Here is an 18,173-nt window from a genome sequence, read left to right as displayed (position 1 = left end):
GGAGCTTCTTCAATGTATATATAGATTAATGTTTCTCAAAATTTGAGAAGTTTTCGGTCATCATTTTTCCAACTGTTTTTTTTTTCCATTCTTTGTCTCCTTTTAGTATGCCTATTACACATATGCTGACAAAGCCACATTTCCCTGAGAGTATTCATTTGGTTTCACTATTTTTGTGTTTTGTTTTGTTTTTCAGTTATTCAGACTGCATGATAGGTCTTCATCTATATTCAAGTTACCCAGTTCTTACTTCTGCCAGCTCACAGGTACAGTTGAGCTCCAATACTTACATCTTTTAGTGAAAATATTATACTTTTCAACTCCAGAATTTCCCATTTTGAAAAAAGAATTTCTTTTTAATGATAGTTTTTATTTGAGAAACATTGTCATTAATGCTTTCCTGTGTACTTTTTTTAAACATGTTTTTTTAGTTCTTTGGATATATTTATAACAGCTGCTTTGAAGTTTTTCAGTGCTAGGCCCAGCCACTGTGCTGTGTCACAGAAAGTTTCTGTTGCTGGTTTTGTTTGTGGGTTTCTTTTTCCATTTTAAAATATTTCCTTGTACACTTCAAACTTAAATGTGAATGTTGTGGTACATGAATTATATCTTGAAGGAAAAAGAAATTAAGAGTTAAAAAATTAAGTTTTTTAGAATTAGAACATCAGTCTAGGTTTTTCATGGTAAAGTGGTAAAATCCTTTTTGTAAAAATCTTATTTATTTAAGTTTATTTTTTATTTTGAGAGAGAGAGAGCAAGCAGGGAGGGACAGAGAGAGAGAGGGAGACAGAATCCCAAGCAGGCTCCATGCTATCAGCGCAGAGTCTGATGCGGAGCGTAAATCACTAACTGTGAGATCATGACCTGAGCCAAATTGAGAGTCTGATGATGCTTAATGACTGAGCACCCAGGCGCCCCAGTAGAAATCTTAGTTTTCTAATACATGCTATTTTGGGAAGTTATTTTAGCTACTCAGTCTTTCTTGTTTATTTTGAGTTGTAAGATAGAAATGAATTTGTCAAAATTCAGAGTGTTGTGAATAGAAATATATGGGTATGGGATTTTTTTTTTGGAATTTCTAGCAAGGGGAATAAACCCCTTGCTAGAAATAATTTTCTTATCTACAAAATTAGTATATTTTAATAAATAATCTCAAGTTTTATGCATAACTGTATGTAACTCAACCTGTATGTAACTCAACATAAATAATAATGTTATTCCAATGATTAAGTAGCCAGCTGTAGATTACTTTTTTCCCAAGATATATTTCACTTTTAAGCTCATTTAATTTTCATTATAGTTCTGAAGAAGAAGAAAACAAGAGGTTTTAAAGATACCTGCTTGACTAACACTTGTCTGTTTATCAAATTGAGAAATAAACAGGTAAGTACACAAAGTTTTACATATTGTGTCCAACAATCATTCAAAGCAACCCTGTGACTCCTCCCTCCCTGAAGTATTTTCTCCCATGTTCTTTCTCAAGATTTTTAAAAGTTAAGTTTAAAATAATTTATAAATGGTTTAAAACTCAAAAGAATTTGCATATATAGTACAGAGAGCTTGTTTTTTCCATGCACAATCTTCCTCCGATGATAGTATCTTGCATAACCATTGTACAGTGTCAGTTTGGTTTAGCTCAGGCTTCCATAGCCATATACAAAGTTGTTGATAATGGAAAGGAAAATGTACAGGTGTTTTGTTGATGCAGTTGAAGCATGATGTTGGCCTTGTAATAAAAATTAGAGTAATTTTAATTTACCTCTCAGGATATATACATATTTTCATTGGATAATTAGGGCAGCAACAAGGAGAGAATTCAGCAATGAACTAAGAGAGAGAAGAGAGTGATTTAATTTCTAAATTCATTACTTTGGGACAGCTTATTTTCCTCAGCAATAAAATGTGTATAAATTTCCTTGCCAAGTATCCTTAACATGATTGTTTGGAGGATGAACATTGGTTTAGTGACATACTTGAAATGTTTGTAAATTCTAGGATTAATGTTTACAGGAAAGAACTGATGATCATTTGACTCATGTTTCTACACTGCTCTCTTACTTTGTAGCAAATCCACTGAAATAAAGGTAATAATATTTGAATAGTCTTTGTAAACCACTTTATAAATTACTAGTTGAATATGTACAGTAACATCATATGTTATGTATTATAATTCCCACTTCATAGATGGAGGAATAGATTATGTAAGTTTCTCAAGCTCATGAAAACAATGAGTGATGGATCAAAAATTTCAATCAGACCCTTTATTTCTCTAATGCTACTGCCAATGGATATGTCACAGAGGCAGAATTAGAGCTAAGCAAGTGAGGTATAGAAGTTGCCTTCAGTAAAAAATTTAATGGGATGCTAAAAACTCAGCAATCAAGATCAATATTTTAATGCAGTATTTTAAGGTAATAATCAATACAAAATATCCATGATTAACAAAATATCAAAATTTGAAATAAAGACACATCTTATGATTGACTTTTAGTTTTGCCTAAAGTTCCTTACTTATATGTGTCTGCATGGCACTGAATGTGTGGTTTGTATATTGGACTCTGGAGTTGTGAAGCTTGGGCACAAATTCCTGTACTTACTCATGGTATACTCATGGTATAATAAGCACATAATCTCACCTCTATAAGCCCAAATGTTCTCACCTATAAAATGTTTATAACATTATTGCTTCCTTGATACGGTTTATAGGAGGATTAAAGAGACAAAGTGCTTGGTACATTTTGTGGCAATTTATAAACATTCAATATATGACATATAGTTTTAGCTCTTATTTATGCTTATAGTTAAATATAGCTTGTGTAGCATATATGAAAATACATAATGCAATACATATATGTAAATAAATGCAAGCACATACAGATGCACTACACACACACACACACACACACACACACACATATAAAATCTCCAGAAAAACATGATAAAGCAGTGCAACAGCCTGAAGATTATTCAAACTATTGGCGGTTTTAAGACCATCTTCCCAGAATCTTGGAAGTGTTTCAAAATAGGAAGATTAGTGAAGGATATTTATTGGGTTTGAGATTAAGGACTGGATGATTTTGAGGAGAGCCTGAAAGAGGAAAAAAAAGTGCTTGGTATGGTCAGAGTTTGACACAGTATCTTTGGACTGGGAATCCAGAGAATGAGCCTGGATATGAGTCTTGGTGAGTACATGATTAAACCTGACAGGAAAGCTGTTAGTTGTTTTACATACCCATCTCCCAAGAACAGTTATCTCCTACAGCAAGTTCATGTCACTTTTATTGTTATTAGCATTGCTTAACACAGAGGCAGGAAATATTTTGTTGCCTTCATTTTTCTCTCTTTTTCTCTATATGTAAACATAAACATGTGTCTTTATAAATGTATTATACACACACACAGATAATAAGTAGGCAAAATCTTTTCAGTTGCACTATACAGTAATTTAAATGTGGTACTTACTGCTCCGAGTGAATCTAAAATCATCATCCTAGTGCTTGGGACCCTGTTAGCAGCCACTGCTCCAGTACTGTTTGGATTCCATCCCCATAGGTGCAGCAACTTCACTGCATAGTTATGCTGTCTTTTCAGATAAGATGACATTTATTGTGCATTATCAAATTTATCCTAAACTTAATTTATTATAACCTGTGATACCTGACATTTTGAAAAATTCATTAAAATACATATACAAACAACTGACTATCTTTGAAACAAAGGGTGGTTTACAAAGTTATTAATGAATGTTTATGTGTGTGCTCTTTGTAGTTAGCTGGTGTATTTCTAGAAACCTACTACTTAGCCTGAATTTTATTGTGTTCTTTTGAGGAATATTCTTAAACTAAAATTAGCTATAATTTTTTTTTCTTAATACTGGCAGCCATGTAACTGAAATAGCAAGTCAGTGACAGGTAGGAAAGACATAATAAAGCTTGGAACCCAGAGACCAAATTTCAGTCTCTTAACCCTATTTGCAACAGGAACTAATATGTATCTTGTTATTGCTATTGAGCTACAGAACAAAGAAGTTAAAAGATAATACTATCTATGCTATTTTATGGTCTTGCTTTAATAAATTTATATTTTAAAATGGCTTATATTTACATGTTATTAAAACCACAATGAAGTGATGGAAAGAAATCACATAAGTTAAATTAGATGTCTTGGAACTTTTGTAGAGGTTTTTTTTTTATTTTGAAGACTACTATGCAGCTCTTCTTTGTTAACTGTCATTATCTGAAAGCATGAGAAAGAGTACAAAAGTTCTTACATTACTGTGCCTTTCTTTTACAATTGCAATTCATAATATTCCCATAATTTATAAACATAGGCACCTGGAGGGGCATAAATCTTCACCATATCACATAATAATCATAGGAAAAGAGAGAAATAAATCTTACAACATGACCAAAGATAACAACACTTAAACTAATCCACATAAAATGTTCTTTTAATTTTGATTTTTGTGTTTGTGGTCATGCTGAGAAAAATGATACTGTACTGATGATAGACAAAGCACACACATGAAGAAATTGAGAGAAAGATTAATTTGTTATTGTGTTATTACTAGACGACGATGATCAAATCACACACATAAAACACAACACTCAGAATTTTTATTGATCGAGATATTTCACAAACCACTTTTCTAGTTGAACGTAAAGTAATAGGAATTAATTACACGATATCTTGAAAGCAATTTCAATTATTAGAGGAGCAGTACTCTCACAGCATTTGCAATGTTTACTAGTGCTACATAGGCTTATATTTTTAAGTCCTAATTTATTTATTTCTATTCTTGGGGGTTGGGTAAAGGGCAACCATTTATTTCTTAGGTTGAAGTAATGAGAATTCCTAATAGCACTAAGGAACAAACAGTGAAAAAAGGAGAAAGGAGGAACAAGGAGACAATCTATGTGAGAGGAAAAGAGGGGACAGCGGGCAAATAGAGCTGAAGTCATTAATTTTCTATTCATATATATTTACAGAGCATGTGAGAGGCTATAACCTCAGTATCATAGACTATATCTAGACTATATAATAGCACTATAGTGCATATAAAATAAACAATGCATGTCATCAAGAAAGAATGTCTTGAAGTGTTATTTTTTTCACTTACGGTCTTTTCATATGACATTTAGAAACAGTCACATAACTCAGTAAACCATATTTATCAAATAGCTAATTTTGTTCCACTACCAAGGAAAAGACAGTCCCTAGTATGTATTTTTCTTCAATTTCCTGTAAGAGGTAAGTTCTGGCCACAAAGGATTTTGAGATCCACAAGGGCAAAAAAAAAAAAAAATTAGGTTACATTGAACTCATGTTACAGGATTCTAGAGCTAAACCAGGAAATACAAATTTTCCTTGTTGGATTGGAAGGCTGAAGGTGTTACACAGGCCTGTGGGGTCATTTAAATTTAGAATTTATCCTATTTAAATGGATATATTACTTAAATAAGTATAAAATCTGAGTAGTTGTTTGAAAAAGAATGGGATTTGAATGGGAAACAAAAGGAAAAAAAGAAACAATTTAAAAGGAAATTTGAACAGATTACTGAAAGGATGTTTTCCATAAGACATTTCTAGGAAATACAAAGTTGATGTTCCAAAAAGCAGCAATGGTCATAGATATCCTATGGCTTCATTTATATGATCCTCTAGAAAAAGAAAAATTTAAAAGGAAAAATCTGGACAGCAATTGCAGGGGCTGAGGATAGGGAAAGGGATGACAGTGAGGTAAGGGAACTTCTGGGGGTAATAGAAATATCCTATATTTTCAGTTTGACATCACTGTCAAAACTCAGAGAACTTACAAAAAAGGGTAAACTTTGTTTTATGTAAAAGTATGCATTCATAAAAATTACTTTAAGAACTCTTAAAATGATAGTGAACAAATATTAAACCCTGATTAGTGATACAATCCTACACCAAAATATTTGCAAAGTTTACTCCAAGGTAATGTGCATGGTGAGTTGGTAACAGGTGGGAAATGGATGGTACTCTGACTTTTTGCATTATAAAATTTCATATTGTTTCATTTTATTATAAGGCTTTATATTATTTAATTTTAAATACAATAAAATAAATGGGGGTAGTAATGACATAATGATAGTTTAACAAATATATTGAAAGTTGGAAGTTGTTGAAACAGTACAGTAGCTTTAACACCATGTGATTGATAGCTAAGGGAACTTAGTCACATAATCACATAACCTTAATGGTTTAGCCAAAAGAATTAAAGTAACGTCAACATAGGTGTCTATGGGGGGAGAAGGGGTTACAATCAAGCTCTTCAGCTTTCTCTACCATTTTCCTCCACTCACTCTCAAAAAGATATTGAGAGACTTCAACATTGGTAGGACTTTGATTGCTCATGGATAGAATTATTAATACAAAAAGACAAGTACATGATTGTGGCTTTCTCTCCACTTATTTTTGTTTGTTTGTTTGTTTTATTTTGTTTTTCCATATGGCTAAATCAATGGGATGAATGGAGTGGGACCTGTTACCATCCATAGATTTTTTTTTGGTTCACATATACATTCTGTTATGCCATGTCTTCAGATCCCAATCTTATGTAGCTCTCTGTGGGTGTTAGTAGATCATTATGTGGAATTATAAGGACAGAAAGTGTGAATTTTGGCATCAGCGTAAAATACATACTTCATCAAGTTTTAACAAACAGTTTGCATTGGAGTATTGGGCCTAAGCTTAGAAATAATAGAGTGGTACTTGAAAAAAACATCCATTGTGTTTAAAGTGTCTTCAGATATCTCATGAGTAGATATAACTCAACCAATGCAAGAATTAGGTATCACTGGCATCTCTGGCCTTAGTACATGTAATAGTACCTCAATACTAATCAAACTACATTCATTTCAAGTCATATATTAAGAATCGTGGGTCAGCTTCTGGGTGATAACTCTCTATGACCTATTGAAATAACAATTGAATGTCAATTGAAATAACAATAGGCAAGGCCAGCCTGATCAAATTATATATTAAAGGTAAAACCTGTGATCTTTTACTTAGATATAGATCTGGAGATTTAGAGGAGTGGTTTTTAACTTTAAGTTGCCATATGATAATAAAATTCATCACAAAACCATATAAGAAAGGAACTCAGGTAGGGTAAGGGATGAGTTCAAGGGCCAGAAAAATGTTGTAAACAAATTACAAGAACCTACACTGGTATTATATATATTTTGACAACAAAATTATGAGTCTATTTAAAATCTTCTAAAATCTTCTTTTTTTTCACTTAAAATAATCAAAATCATTCATATAGACATGGTCTTAGATAAATTTTCTCCCACCTCCATCCCTGCCTTCTCTCATATCATCCTCTTGATGTTTTTCTAAGATCTAGCCAGATTGATTTTTCAATTTTCAGGCATACAAAATTTTCTCTTGTTCCAGAAAACTATCCATATTTGCTTTTGTTTTGTTTTGTTTTAGATCTCTATTTATAACATTTTTTAGAGAAAGCTTCCTCAGACCTCAATATAATGTAGGTTCTCTTGAATATATTCTCTCATAATGTCATCTGTTTACTTCATAGCACTTACTATAATTGGTAATTGTGTTTGTGATGTATTCTGTTTTGGTTTTTTTAATTTTATTTTTTATTTTTTTAAATTTATATCCAAATTAGCATATAGTGCAACAGTGATTTCAGGAGTAGATCCCTTAGTGCCTCTTACCATTTAGCCCATACCCCCTCCCACAACCCCTCCAGTAACCCTCAGTTTGTTCTCCATATTTGTAAGTCTCTTCTGTTTTGTCTCCCTCCCTGTTGTATTATTTCTGTTTCTCTTCCCTTATATTCATCTGTTTTTTCTCAAAGTCCTCATATGAGTGAAGTCATATGATGTTTGTCATTCTCTGACTGACTAATTTCACTTAGCATAACACCCTTCAGTTCCATCCATGTAGTTGCAAATGGCAAGATTTCATTCTTTTTGATTGCCAAGTAATACTTCATATATGTATACACACACATACATACACCACACACACACATATACACATATACACCAATGTATACAATGCATTGTATTGTATACAATACACACACACACACACACACACACACACACACATGTACACCACATCTTTATCCATTCATCCATCGATGGACATTTGGACTCTTTGAATACATTGGCTAATGTTATAGTGCTGCTATAAACATGGGGGTGCATGTGCCCCTTCAAAACAGCACACCTGTATCCCTTGGATAAATGCCTAGTAGTGCAACTTCTGGGTCGTAGGGTAGTTCTATTTTTAGTTTCTTGAGGAACCTCCATACTGTTTTCCAGAGTGGCTGCACCAGCTTGCATTCCCACCAACAATGCAAAAGAGATCCTCTTTCTCTCCGTCCTCGCCAACATCTGTTGTTGCCTGAGTTGTTAGTGTTAGCCATTCTGACATGTGCAAGGTGGTATCTCATTGTGGTTTTGATTTGTATTTCCCTGATGATGAGTTATGTTGAGCATTTTTTCGTGTGTCGGTTGGCCATCTGGATGTCGTCTTTGGAGAAGTATCTATTCATGTCTTTTGACCATTTCTTCACTGGATTGTTTATTTTTTGGGTGTTGAGTTTGAAAAGTTCTTTATAGATTTTGGATACTAACCCTTTATCTGATATGTCATTTGCAAATATCTTCTCCCATTCTATCGGTTGCCTTTTAGTTTTGCCGATTGTTTCCTTGGCTGTGCAGAAGCTTTTTATTTTGATGAGATCCCAGTAGTTCATTTTTGCTTTTGTTTCCCTTGCCTCTGGAGATGTGTTGAGTAAGAAGTTGCTGTGGCCAAGATCAAATAGGGTTTTGCTTGCTTTCTTTTCGAGGATTTTGAGGGCTTCATGTCTTACATTTAGGTCTTTCGTCCATTTTGAGTTTATTTTTTTGTATGATGTAAGAAAGTGGTCCAAGTTCATTCTTCTGCATGTCGCTGTCCAGTTTTCCCAGCACCACTTGCTGAAGAGACTGTCTTTATTCCATTGGATATTCTTTCCTGCTTTGTCAAAGATGAGTTGGCCATACGTTTGTGGGTCCATTTCTGGGTTCTCTATTCTGTTCCATTGATTTGAGTGTCTGTTCTTGTGCCAGTCCCATACTGTCTTGATGATTACAGCTTTGTAGTATAGCTTGAAGTCTGGGATTGTGATGCTTCCAGCTTTGGTTTTCTTTTTCAAGATTTCTTTGGCTAGTAGGGGTCTTTACAAATTTTAGGTTCCATACAAATTTTAGGATTATTTGTTCTAGCTCTGTGAAGAATGCTGGTGTTATTTTGATAGAGATTGCATTGAATATGTAGATTGCTTTGGGTACTATTGGCATCTTAATATTTGTTCTTCCTATCCAGGAGCATGGAATCTTTTTCCATTTTTTTGTGTCTTCTTCAGTTTCTTTCATAAGCTCTCTATGGTTTTCAGTGTATAGATTTTTCACCTGTTTGGTTAGATTTATCCTAGATATTTTATGGGTTTTGGTGCAACTGCAAATGGGATCAATTCCTTGATTTCTCTATCTGTGGTTTCATTGTTAGTGTATAGGAATGCAACCTATTTCTGTGTGTTGATTTTGTACCCTGCAACTTTGCTGAATTCATGAGTCAGTTCTAACAGTTTTTTGGTGGAATCTTTTGGGTTTTCCTGATACAGTATCATGTCATCTGCGAAGAGTGAAAGTTTGACCTCCTCCTGACCGATTTGGATGCCTTTTATTTCTTTGTGTTGTCTGATGACTGAGACTAAGACTTCCAATACTATGTTGAATAACAGTGGTGACAGTGGACATCCCTGTCTTGTCCCTGTCCTTAAGGGGGAAGCTTTCAGTTTTCCCCCTTTGAGGATTATGTTAGTGTTGGGTCTTTCATATATGACTTATATGATCTCAAGGTATGATCCTTCTATCCCTACTTTCTTGAGGGTTTTTATCAAGAAAGAATGCTGTATTTTTTCAATTGCTTTCTCTGCACCTGAGAGGATCATATGGTTCTTGTCCTTTCTTTTATTGATGTGATGAATCACATTAATTGTTTTGTGGATATTGAACCAGCCCTGCATCCCAGGTATAAATCCCACCTGGTCGTGGTGAATAATTTTTTTAATGCAAATGTTGGAACAGGTTGGCTAATATCTTGTTGAGGATTTTTGCATCCATTTTCATCAGGGAAATTTGGTCTACAGTTCTCCTTTTTAGTGGGGTCTCTGTCTGGTTTTGGAATCAAGGTAATGCTGGCTTCATAGAAAGAGTTTGGAAGTTTTCCTTCCATTTATTTTTTTTGGAACACCTTCAAGAGAATAAGTGTTAACTCTTCCTTAAATGTTTGGTAGAATTCCCCTGGAAAGCCACCTGGCCCTGGACTCTTGTTTTTTGGGAGATTTTTGATTACTGATTCGATTTCCTTACTGATTATGGTTCTGTTCAAATTTTCTATTTCTTCCTGCTTCAGTTTTGGTAGTGTATATGTGTCTAGGAATTTGTCCATTTCTTCCAGATTACCCATTTTATTGGCATATAATTGCTCATAATATTCTCTTATTATTGTTTTTATTTCTACTGTGTTGGTTGTGATCTCTCCGCTTTCATTCTTGATTTTATGTATTTGGGTCCTTTCCTTTTTCTTTTTGATCACACTGGCTGGTGGTTTATCAATTTGGTTAATTCTTTCAAAGAACCACCTTCTGGTTTCATTGATCTGTTCTACTGTTTTTTGGGTTTTGATAGCATTAATTTCTGCTCTAATCTTTATTATTTCCTGTCTTCTGCCAGTTTTGGGTTTTATTTGCTGTTCTTTTTCCAGCTCTTTAAGGCATAAGGTTAAGTTGTGTATCTGAGATCTTTCTTCCTTCTTTAGGAAGGCCTGAATTGCTATATACTTTCCTGTTATTACCACCTTTGCTGCATCCCAGAGGTTTTGAGTTGTGGTGTTATCATTTTCATTGACTTCCATATGCTTTTTAATTTCCTTTTAACTTCTTGGTTAGCCCATTCATTCTTTAGTAGGATATCCTTCAGTCTGCAAGTATTTGTTACATTTCCAAATTTTTTCTTCTTGTTGATTTTGAGTTTCATAGCGTTGTGGTCTGAAAATATGCACAGTATGATCTCGATCTTTTTTGTACTTACTTAGGGCTGATTTGTGTCCCAGTATATGGTCTGTTCTGGAAAACGTTACAGAGGCACTGGAGAAGAATGTATATTCTGCTGCTTTAGGATGAAATATTCTGAATGTATCTGTTAATCCATCTGGTCCAGTGTATCATTCAAAGCCATTGTTTCCTTGTTGATTTTTTGATTAGATGATCTGTCCATGGCTGTGAGTTGGGTGTTGAAGTCTCCTACTATTATGGTATTATTATCAATGAGTTTCTTTATATTTGTGATTAATTGATTTATATATTTGGGTGCTCTCACATTTGGCACATAAATGTTTACAATTCTTTGGTCTTCTTGGTGGACAGACCCTTTTATTATGATATAATGCCCTCTGCATCTCTTGATACAGTCTTTATTTTAAAGTCTAGATTGTCTGATATAAGTGGCTACTCTGGCTTTCTTTTGTTGATGATTAGCATGATAGATGGTTCTCCATCCCCTTATTTTCAATCTGAAGGTGTCTTTAGGTCTAAAGCGGGTCTCTTGTAAACAGCATATAGATGGGTCTTGTTTTCTTATCCATTCTGTTACCCTATGTCTTTTGATTGGAGCATTGAGTCCATTGACGTTTACAGTGAGTACTGAAAGATATGAATTTATTGCCAATATGATGCTTGTAGAGTTGGAGTTCCTGGTGGTGTTCTCTGGTCCTTTCTAGACTTTGTTGCTTTTGGTCTTTTTTTTTTTTTTCTTTTTTCTTTTTCATCTTTTCTCCCTTCAGAGAGTCCCTCTTAAAATTTCTTGCAGGGCTGGTTTAGTGGTCACAAACTCCTTTAATTTTTGTTTGTCTGGGAAACTTTTAATCTCTCCCCTTCTGTTTTGAATGACAGCCTTGCTGGATAAAGAATTCTTGGCTGCATGTTTTTCTGATTCAGCATATTGAATATATCCTGCCACTGCTTTCTGGCCTGCCAAGTTTCTGTGGATAGGTCTGCTGCAAACCTGATCTGTCTTCCCTTGTAGGTTAGGGACCTATTTTCCTTTGCTGCTTTCATGATTCTCTCCTTGCCTGAGTATTTTGTGAATTTGACTATGACACGCCTTGTTGATGGTCGGTTTTTGTTGATATAATGGGGGTCTTCTGTGCTTCCTGGATTTTGATGTCTTTCCCCAAGGTAGGAAAGTTTTCCGCTATGATTTGCTCACATAACCCGTCCATCCCTATTTCTCTCCTCTCTCTTCCTCTTCTGGGACCCCTAGGATTTTGATTTTGTTACTTTTTAATGAGTCACTGATCTCTCTAATTCTCAAATTGTGCTCCTTTTGCCTTAATCTCCCTCTTTTTTTCTGCTTCATTATTCTCTATAATTTTGTCCTCTATATCGCTGAGTCTCTGTTCTGCCTCATCCATCTTTGCCACCGCAGCATCCATCTGTGATTGCAGCTCAGTTATAGCATTTTTTAATTTCATTCTATTTTTTACTTCTTTTATCTCTGCAGAAAGGGATTCTAATCTATTTTCGACTCCAGCTAGTATTCTTACATCCTGACTCTAAATTCTGGTTCAGACATCTTGCTTGTATCTGTGTTGGTTAAGTCCCTGGCTGTCATTTCTTCACGCTCTTTCTTTTGGGGTGAATTCCTTTTTTCTTTTTTTTTGTCATTTTAAAGGGACAAAAGGAATTAGTGAGGTAGAAAAATTAAAATTAAAAAATATTAAAATTAAAAAATATTAAAATTAAAAAATTAAACACACACACACACACGCACAAAATCAAAGAAATGATGCTAGATCCTAGGTGTGTTTTGGTCAGGTGTTGAAAGCGGTTTGACAGATTAGAGAAAAAAAAGTGGGGGGGGAGGAAATTGTTTGATAATTTGAAAAAAATGAATAGACTAAAATGAGATGATGGGAGTAAAATAGAATTTGAAAAAAAATACACAAAAGTAAAGAATATAGTAGAAAAAAATTAAGTAAAAATATTTTTAATAAAAGTTAAAAATAAAAATGAATTTTTTCTCTTTCTGTATTCAAGAAAAAGAAACAAAAAAGAGAAAAAAGAAAAAAAATGGAAATCGTTTGAAAATGTGAAAAAGTGAATACACTGTAGTAGACTAAAATAAAATGATAGAATTAAAATAGAATTTGAAAAAAATTACACAAAAATAAGAAATATGGTAAAAGAATTAAAAACGTGTTTAATAAAAATTGAAAATAAAAATGAATTTTTTCTCTTTCTGTATTCAAAAAAAGAAAATAAGTGAAAAAGAGAAAAAAATAGAAAGAAAATTGAATAGATGGACCTGCTACCAGATTGAAATGGCACTGAAATCACTTTGGTTTCCCCTAGAAGTCAGACTCTGAAGTGCTTTATAGTCCATAAACTAAGCAGGTGGTGAGACTTGTGTTCTTGAAGAGCGAGGTTGGCCCAGTTGGGCAGGGCTCAGTGTAAACACTCCATTATCCACTAGATGGTGCTGTTAGCCTACTGCGGTGGGTTGTTGTGGTGCTCATAGGTGCATATGCACATGCACGGGAGCGGTGAAAATGGCGTCACCCAGCTACCCTGGGTGCTCCAGTATCGCAGCTCTGTTCTCCTGGATCAGTAATTGCACACCCATCCTCTGTGTTCAGCTTTTATCCACTCCCCACTTTTTCACTGTCCATGACCAAGCCACAGGCTGTACCTCTCCCGAGTTTTGTCTCAGATGCGGCTGTTTTCCCCGGCCCCTTACTTCTGAAGGACTGTGGCTTTGACCCGTTTCCCCCCTCTGTTGGAGGGTCTCACCGAGCAATGACCAAATGTTGGCTGTACCCAGGAACGCTTGCTGGACCCTGATGCTACCTGTGCCCCGACACTGGGGCCAGGTGCCAGCCTGCCCCAGAAAAATTTCGTGAGACAGTGTAGCAGCAGCTTTTCAGGGATTATGGAAAATCACAACACACATCTGGCACCAGACTTCACCCTTAAGGACCTTGTTCCTTCACCAGCTAATGTGGCAGTTCCCTGGGGTCTGCTGGGACCAAGTGGCTTCAACAGCCTCTACGAAATGTCCTTCCAACAGTGGAACTGATTTTTTCCGTGTGGCCCAAGAACCTCCCAGACCCCACTCTGCTCCTGGGGATTCGCCCTTCCCACCAGAGCACCACCAGGTATCGAGCTGGGGAGTTGCAGCCTTTGCGCTCCCCTTGTTAAGACTATAGTCTTAATGGAATTTAACCCCTCTCTTTTCTCCTTTCTCCCTTTATAGTTTAGTCCCTGTGGCTGTTTCCAACTTTCCACTTTCTCTCCAGATGCTTTTGGGGAAGGGTGCTTTTCCTGTATCTCCCCCCCCCATTTCCGTCCTCTCTCTCGACCTGCAAAAGCACCTCCCTGACCTCTGCGGCTTCTCGCTCCCTAAGTTCACCTCTCCATGCCACGTACCTGCTGAATTCTGTGGTCAAGTTGTGCCAATTGTTGTGTTGATCCTCCAATCAGTTTTCTAGGTGTGCAGAGTGGTTTAGTGTTAATCTGGCTGTATTTCATGGACATGAGACACACAAAAAACTTCCATGCTGTTCTGCCTTCTTGGCTTCTCCCTGATGTATTCAGTTTTTTTTTTTTAAATCTGGCCCCTCTCCTTTTCTTTTTTTTTTTTTTAATTTTTTTTTCAACGTTTATTTGTTTTTGGGACAGAGAGAGATAGAGCATGAACGGGGGAGGGGCAGAGAGAGAGGGAGACACAGAATCGGAAACAGGCTCCAGGCTCTGAGCCATCAGCCCAGAGCCCGACGCGGGGCTCAAACTCCCGGACCGCGAGATCGTGACCTGGCTGAAGTCGGATGCTTAACCGACTGCGCCACCCAGGCGCCCCAGATGTATTCAGTTTTTAACTAGCTTTCTTTTAACTAACTGTAAGCTCTAGAAACTATGAATCTGATTGCTGGCTTTGCTACCACTGAATCCTTAACCACACAATGACTGCTACCTTGTAAGCACCCAATAAATGTTGAGTGGCTGAATATTCTGTTATTTATGTAAATGCCATCTTCTTGAGAGTAGATATTACCTTGTTATGTGTGTAATTCCAGGAATTCCTAGTACAGTATTTTACATATTGCTCTTAATATGTGAAAACTGGTAGCAGGTTCAAAGTACACAGCAAATTATCATCAATTAATTAGTACTCATTAAGACCCTCGTAGGTGGTTGACACTGAGTTAATCATTATATTTGTAGATTTCACTTTTCTGTTCTGTAAAATTAAGGTTGTGCTAGGTAATATCAAAGTTTTTTAAAGCACTTGCATTCCTGACTTTTAAACTATTCTGCTTACCTGTCAATGCTAATTCCATTAATTTAGAAAGTGAAAGCCTCTTATACATGATCTTCCTTCAAGGAACTTGTTAAATAGAAGAGTTAAATAGGACAAGGAAATCTCAATTTTGCCATAAAAGGTTTTAACAGTTTCTCAAATTTGAGGAAGAAAATGCCTGAATAATATTGAGAATACAAGTTTGATATTGAAGATAAATATACCTTTTGACTAGACTTCTTAGAATATGTTAAAATTAAAATTAATGGAACTGATACTTGCATGGCAAAAGACTTGTGAGGTAACTAAGGCAATATTCTAGTGAAAGAGAAAAGTAATTGACAAGCTCATGTTTTCTCACAAAGCACTTGTCTGATACCAATTTTATAGCATATATAATGTTGCTTGATGATATTATGTTATCTTTTGCACACCTATTATCACTAAAATTTTAAGTTGATACACCATCATATTTTTATTCCAAAATTCATCTAAAAGAAAACTCTAAAGAATCATATGTTGAGGAATGACATATTGTTTCCTCAGAGTAAAAATAATAGATCATTTCTAAAATGAGAAAAGGCAAAATTAATAGAATATATCTCCAAAATTGAATATCTTTACATATCAGCACTCATGATGCCATTTCAAAGAAGAAATAATGTCATACTTGAAGGTCAAAATAAAAGATAAGAGAAACTCAGGCTCATTAACATCTCAGAACATTTCTGAAGCTGATTTAATTAAAGATCATAGAATAAATTGTGCACTGTTCCTCAAAGATAATACTTTTATAAAAACCCTAACATACGTTTAGCCTTTATTTATACTCACAAGTTTAATTTTATGTATGTGGAATTTTTCACATGCTAAAGAAGATCATATTTACAAATTAACAAATGACATGATTTAAAATATGAAATAAATGTTATATTTGTATTATGTATCTATATGGATATGTACTCTAATATATGGCTCAAATCTCAATATTCCAAATATAGAAGGCAGATCCCATGGAAACAAAATTAAGTTTCAGTAGCCATTCCAGATTATAATATTTGATTGCTTGGGTTCATTTGGCTGTTTTCCTTCTTATAACACCATACTTTACTTTTTCCACATGGAGAATGCTGTATGCAAAGTTATGTCTAACATAAATGAGCAACCTCATGTCCTACATTCCACAACATATAAACAAAACTTAATACAGCTACAAAATATTAGGTCCTTCCTATGCTTATTTTACATCTTTAATGTTTCTTTCTTTCCTTTGGAGGAGGCAAACATGCAAGGCAATGAATTGAGTAATAGGGGGGAAATATAGAGGATTTTATAAGAAGTCCTAGTGAAATTATTTCTTTATGAGACCTGAGATTCCTAGTTACTGCTATATTCTCCTGCTGGATATGGCAAAGAAAGTGGAGGTTGGGCAGTGTGGCTGGAAAGGGGATAGAGAAAGAGATCACTAACTGAGGATGATGTTTTTAAGTATGCTTATCTCTGTTTACTCCTAAGAATACATATTGTCAATAGGACAGATGACTATGCAATATTTTCAAAAAACAGTAATATGTTCCTCCTCCTCTGAGAACATGATTCCATGAACAGTTCTACTTCTACTTTGCAACTTCTCAAGATATTCTTACAGAGGTTCTTCTGCAGAAACTCACCTGCACCATGGTAATTTCTACAAGGTCAACCCATATCTCGTAAAGAGATATTCATATGTGAGGTTCACAAGGCTTTGGATAATTGAAGAATGCCTCAGGAAGGCACAAAGCAATAGCAGAATGATCAATATCTAAATATTCCTTGCAATTGTGCTGATAGGAAAGAAAATTCTTTAGCTTAACATTTCCTAGAATCCTGATATTTCTATTTTATTGCAATAAAATACTATATAAATTAAATACCAAACACAATCTTGCTCAGAGAAGAAGATACCTCTAATGTTGGGTAAGCCCTAGTACATAGGGGATAGTATGTCGGGAAGGAAAAGTGTTGAGAATGAAAATACAATGACCCTTAACATGAATTTGAACTGTGTGGATCTGCTTAATAAGTGCATTTTCCCCCATAAATTCAGTACAGGACTGTAAATGTATTTTTCTCTTCCTTCTGATTTTCTTTATAACATTTTTTTCTCTAGTTTACCTTTTTGTAATAATGCAGTATGTAACATATAATGGATAAAATGTGTGTTGTATATGTTATTAGTAAGGCTTCTGGTCATCAGTTCGCTTTTAGTAGTTAAGTTTTTGGTGAGTTGAAAGTTGTGCATGGATTTTTTACTGAATTGAAAGTTTGTGCATCTAACCTTCGTATTATTCAGGGTCAAGTGTAGTTGGTATTAAGGTTTCAAACTAAAGCATTGCCATTAAAAGTTTGACCCTAGTATCTACCCATATCTGATGCCAGGAGCATAGGATAGAGAAAGAGCACCATTTTTGTTTGTTTTATTAGAAGGAACTGATGAAAATTTTCAAATATAGCAAGAATTTGAGGCCCAATAAAAGATGAGGGAGATAAAAGAGAAGGGATAGCACTCTCTTGCTTTTGAGAGTAAAGACTAAAGTTAGATTGATGAGACTGTTTCCAGGTATCATTCCCACATCATGGCTTGTGGTAAGGTGTCTACTCTATAATTAGAATAAAACTTGATTATGTTCAGTTTTTAAGTGAATGGAAGGTGAAATAGAGGAAATGGAACATATCAGTTAATAAACACCTATTCTGTACCGTATTAGGGGAGATACTCATCTTACTCTA

The sequence above is a fragment of the Prionailurus bengalensis genome, chromosome A1 (assembly GCF_016509475.1).
Source record: "Prionailurus bengalensis isolate Pbe53 chromosome A1, Fcat_Pben_1.1_paternal_pri, whole genome shotgun sequence".
In the NCBI taxonomy this organism is placed as follows: domain Eukaryota; kingdom Metazoa; phylum Chordata; class Mammalia; order Carnivora; family Felidae; genus Prionailurus; species Prionailurus bengalensis.
This window is presented reverse-complemented; position numbering follows the sequence as displayed.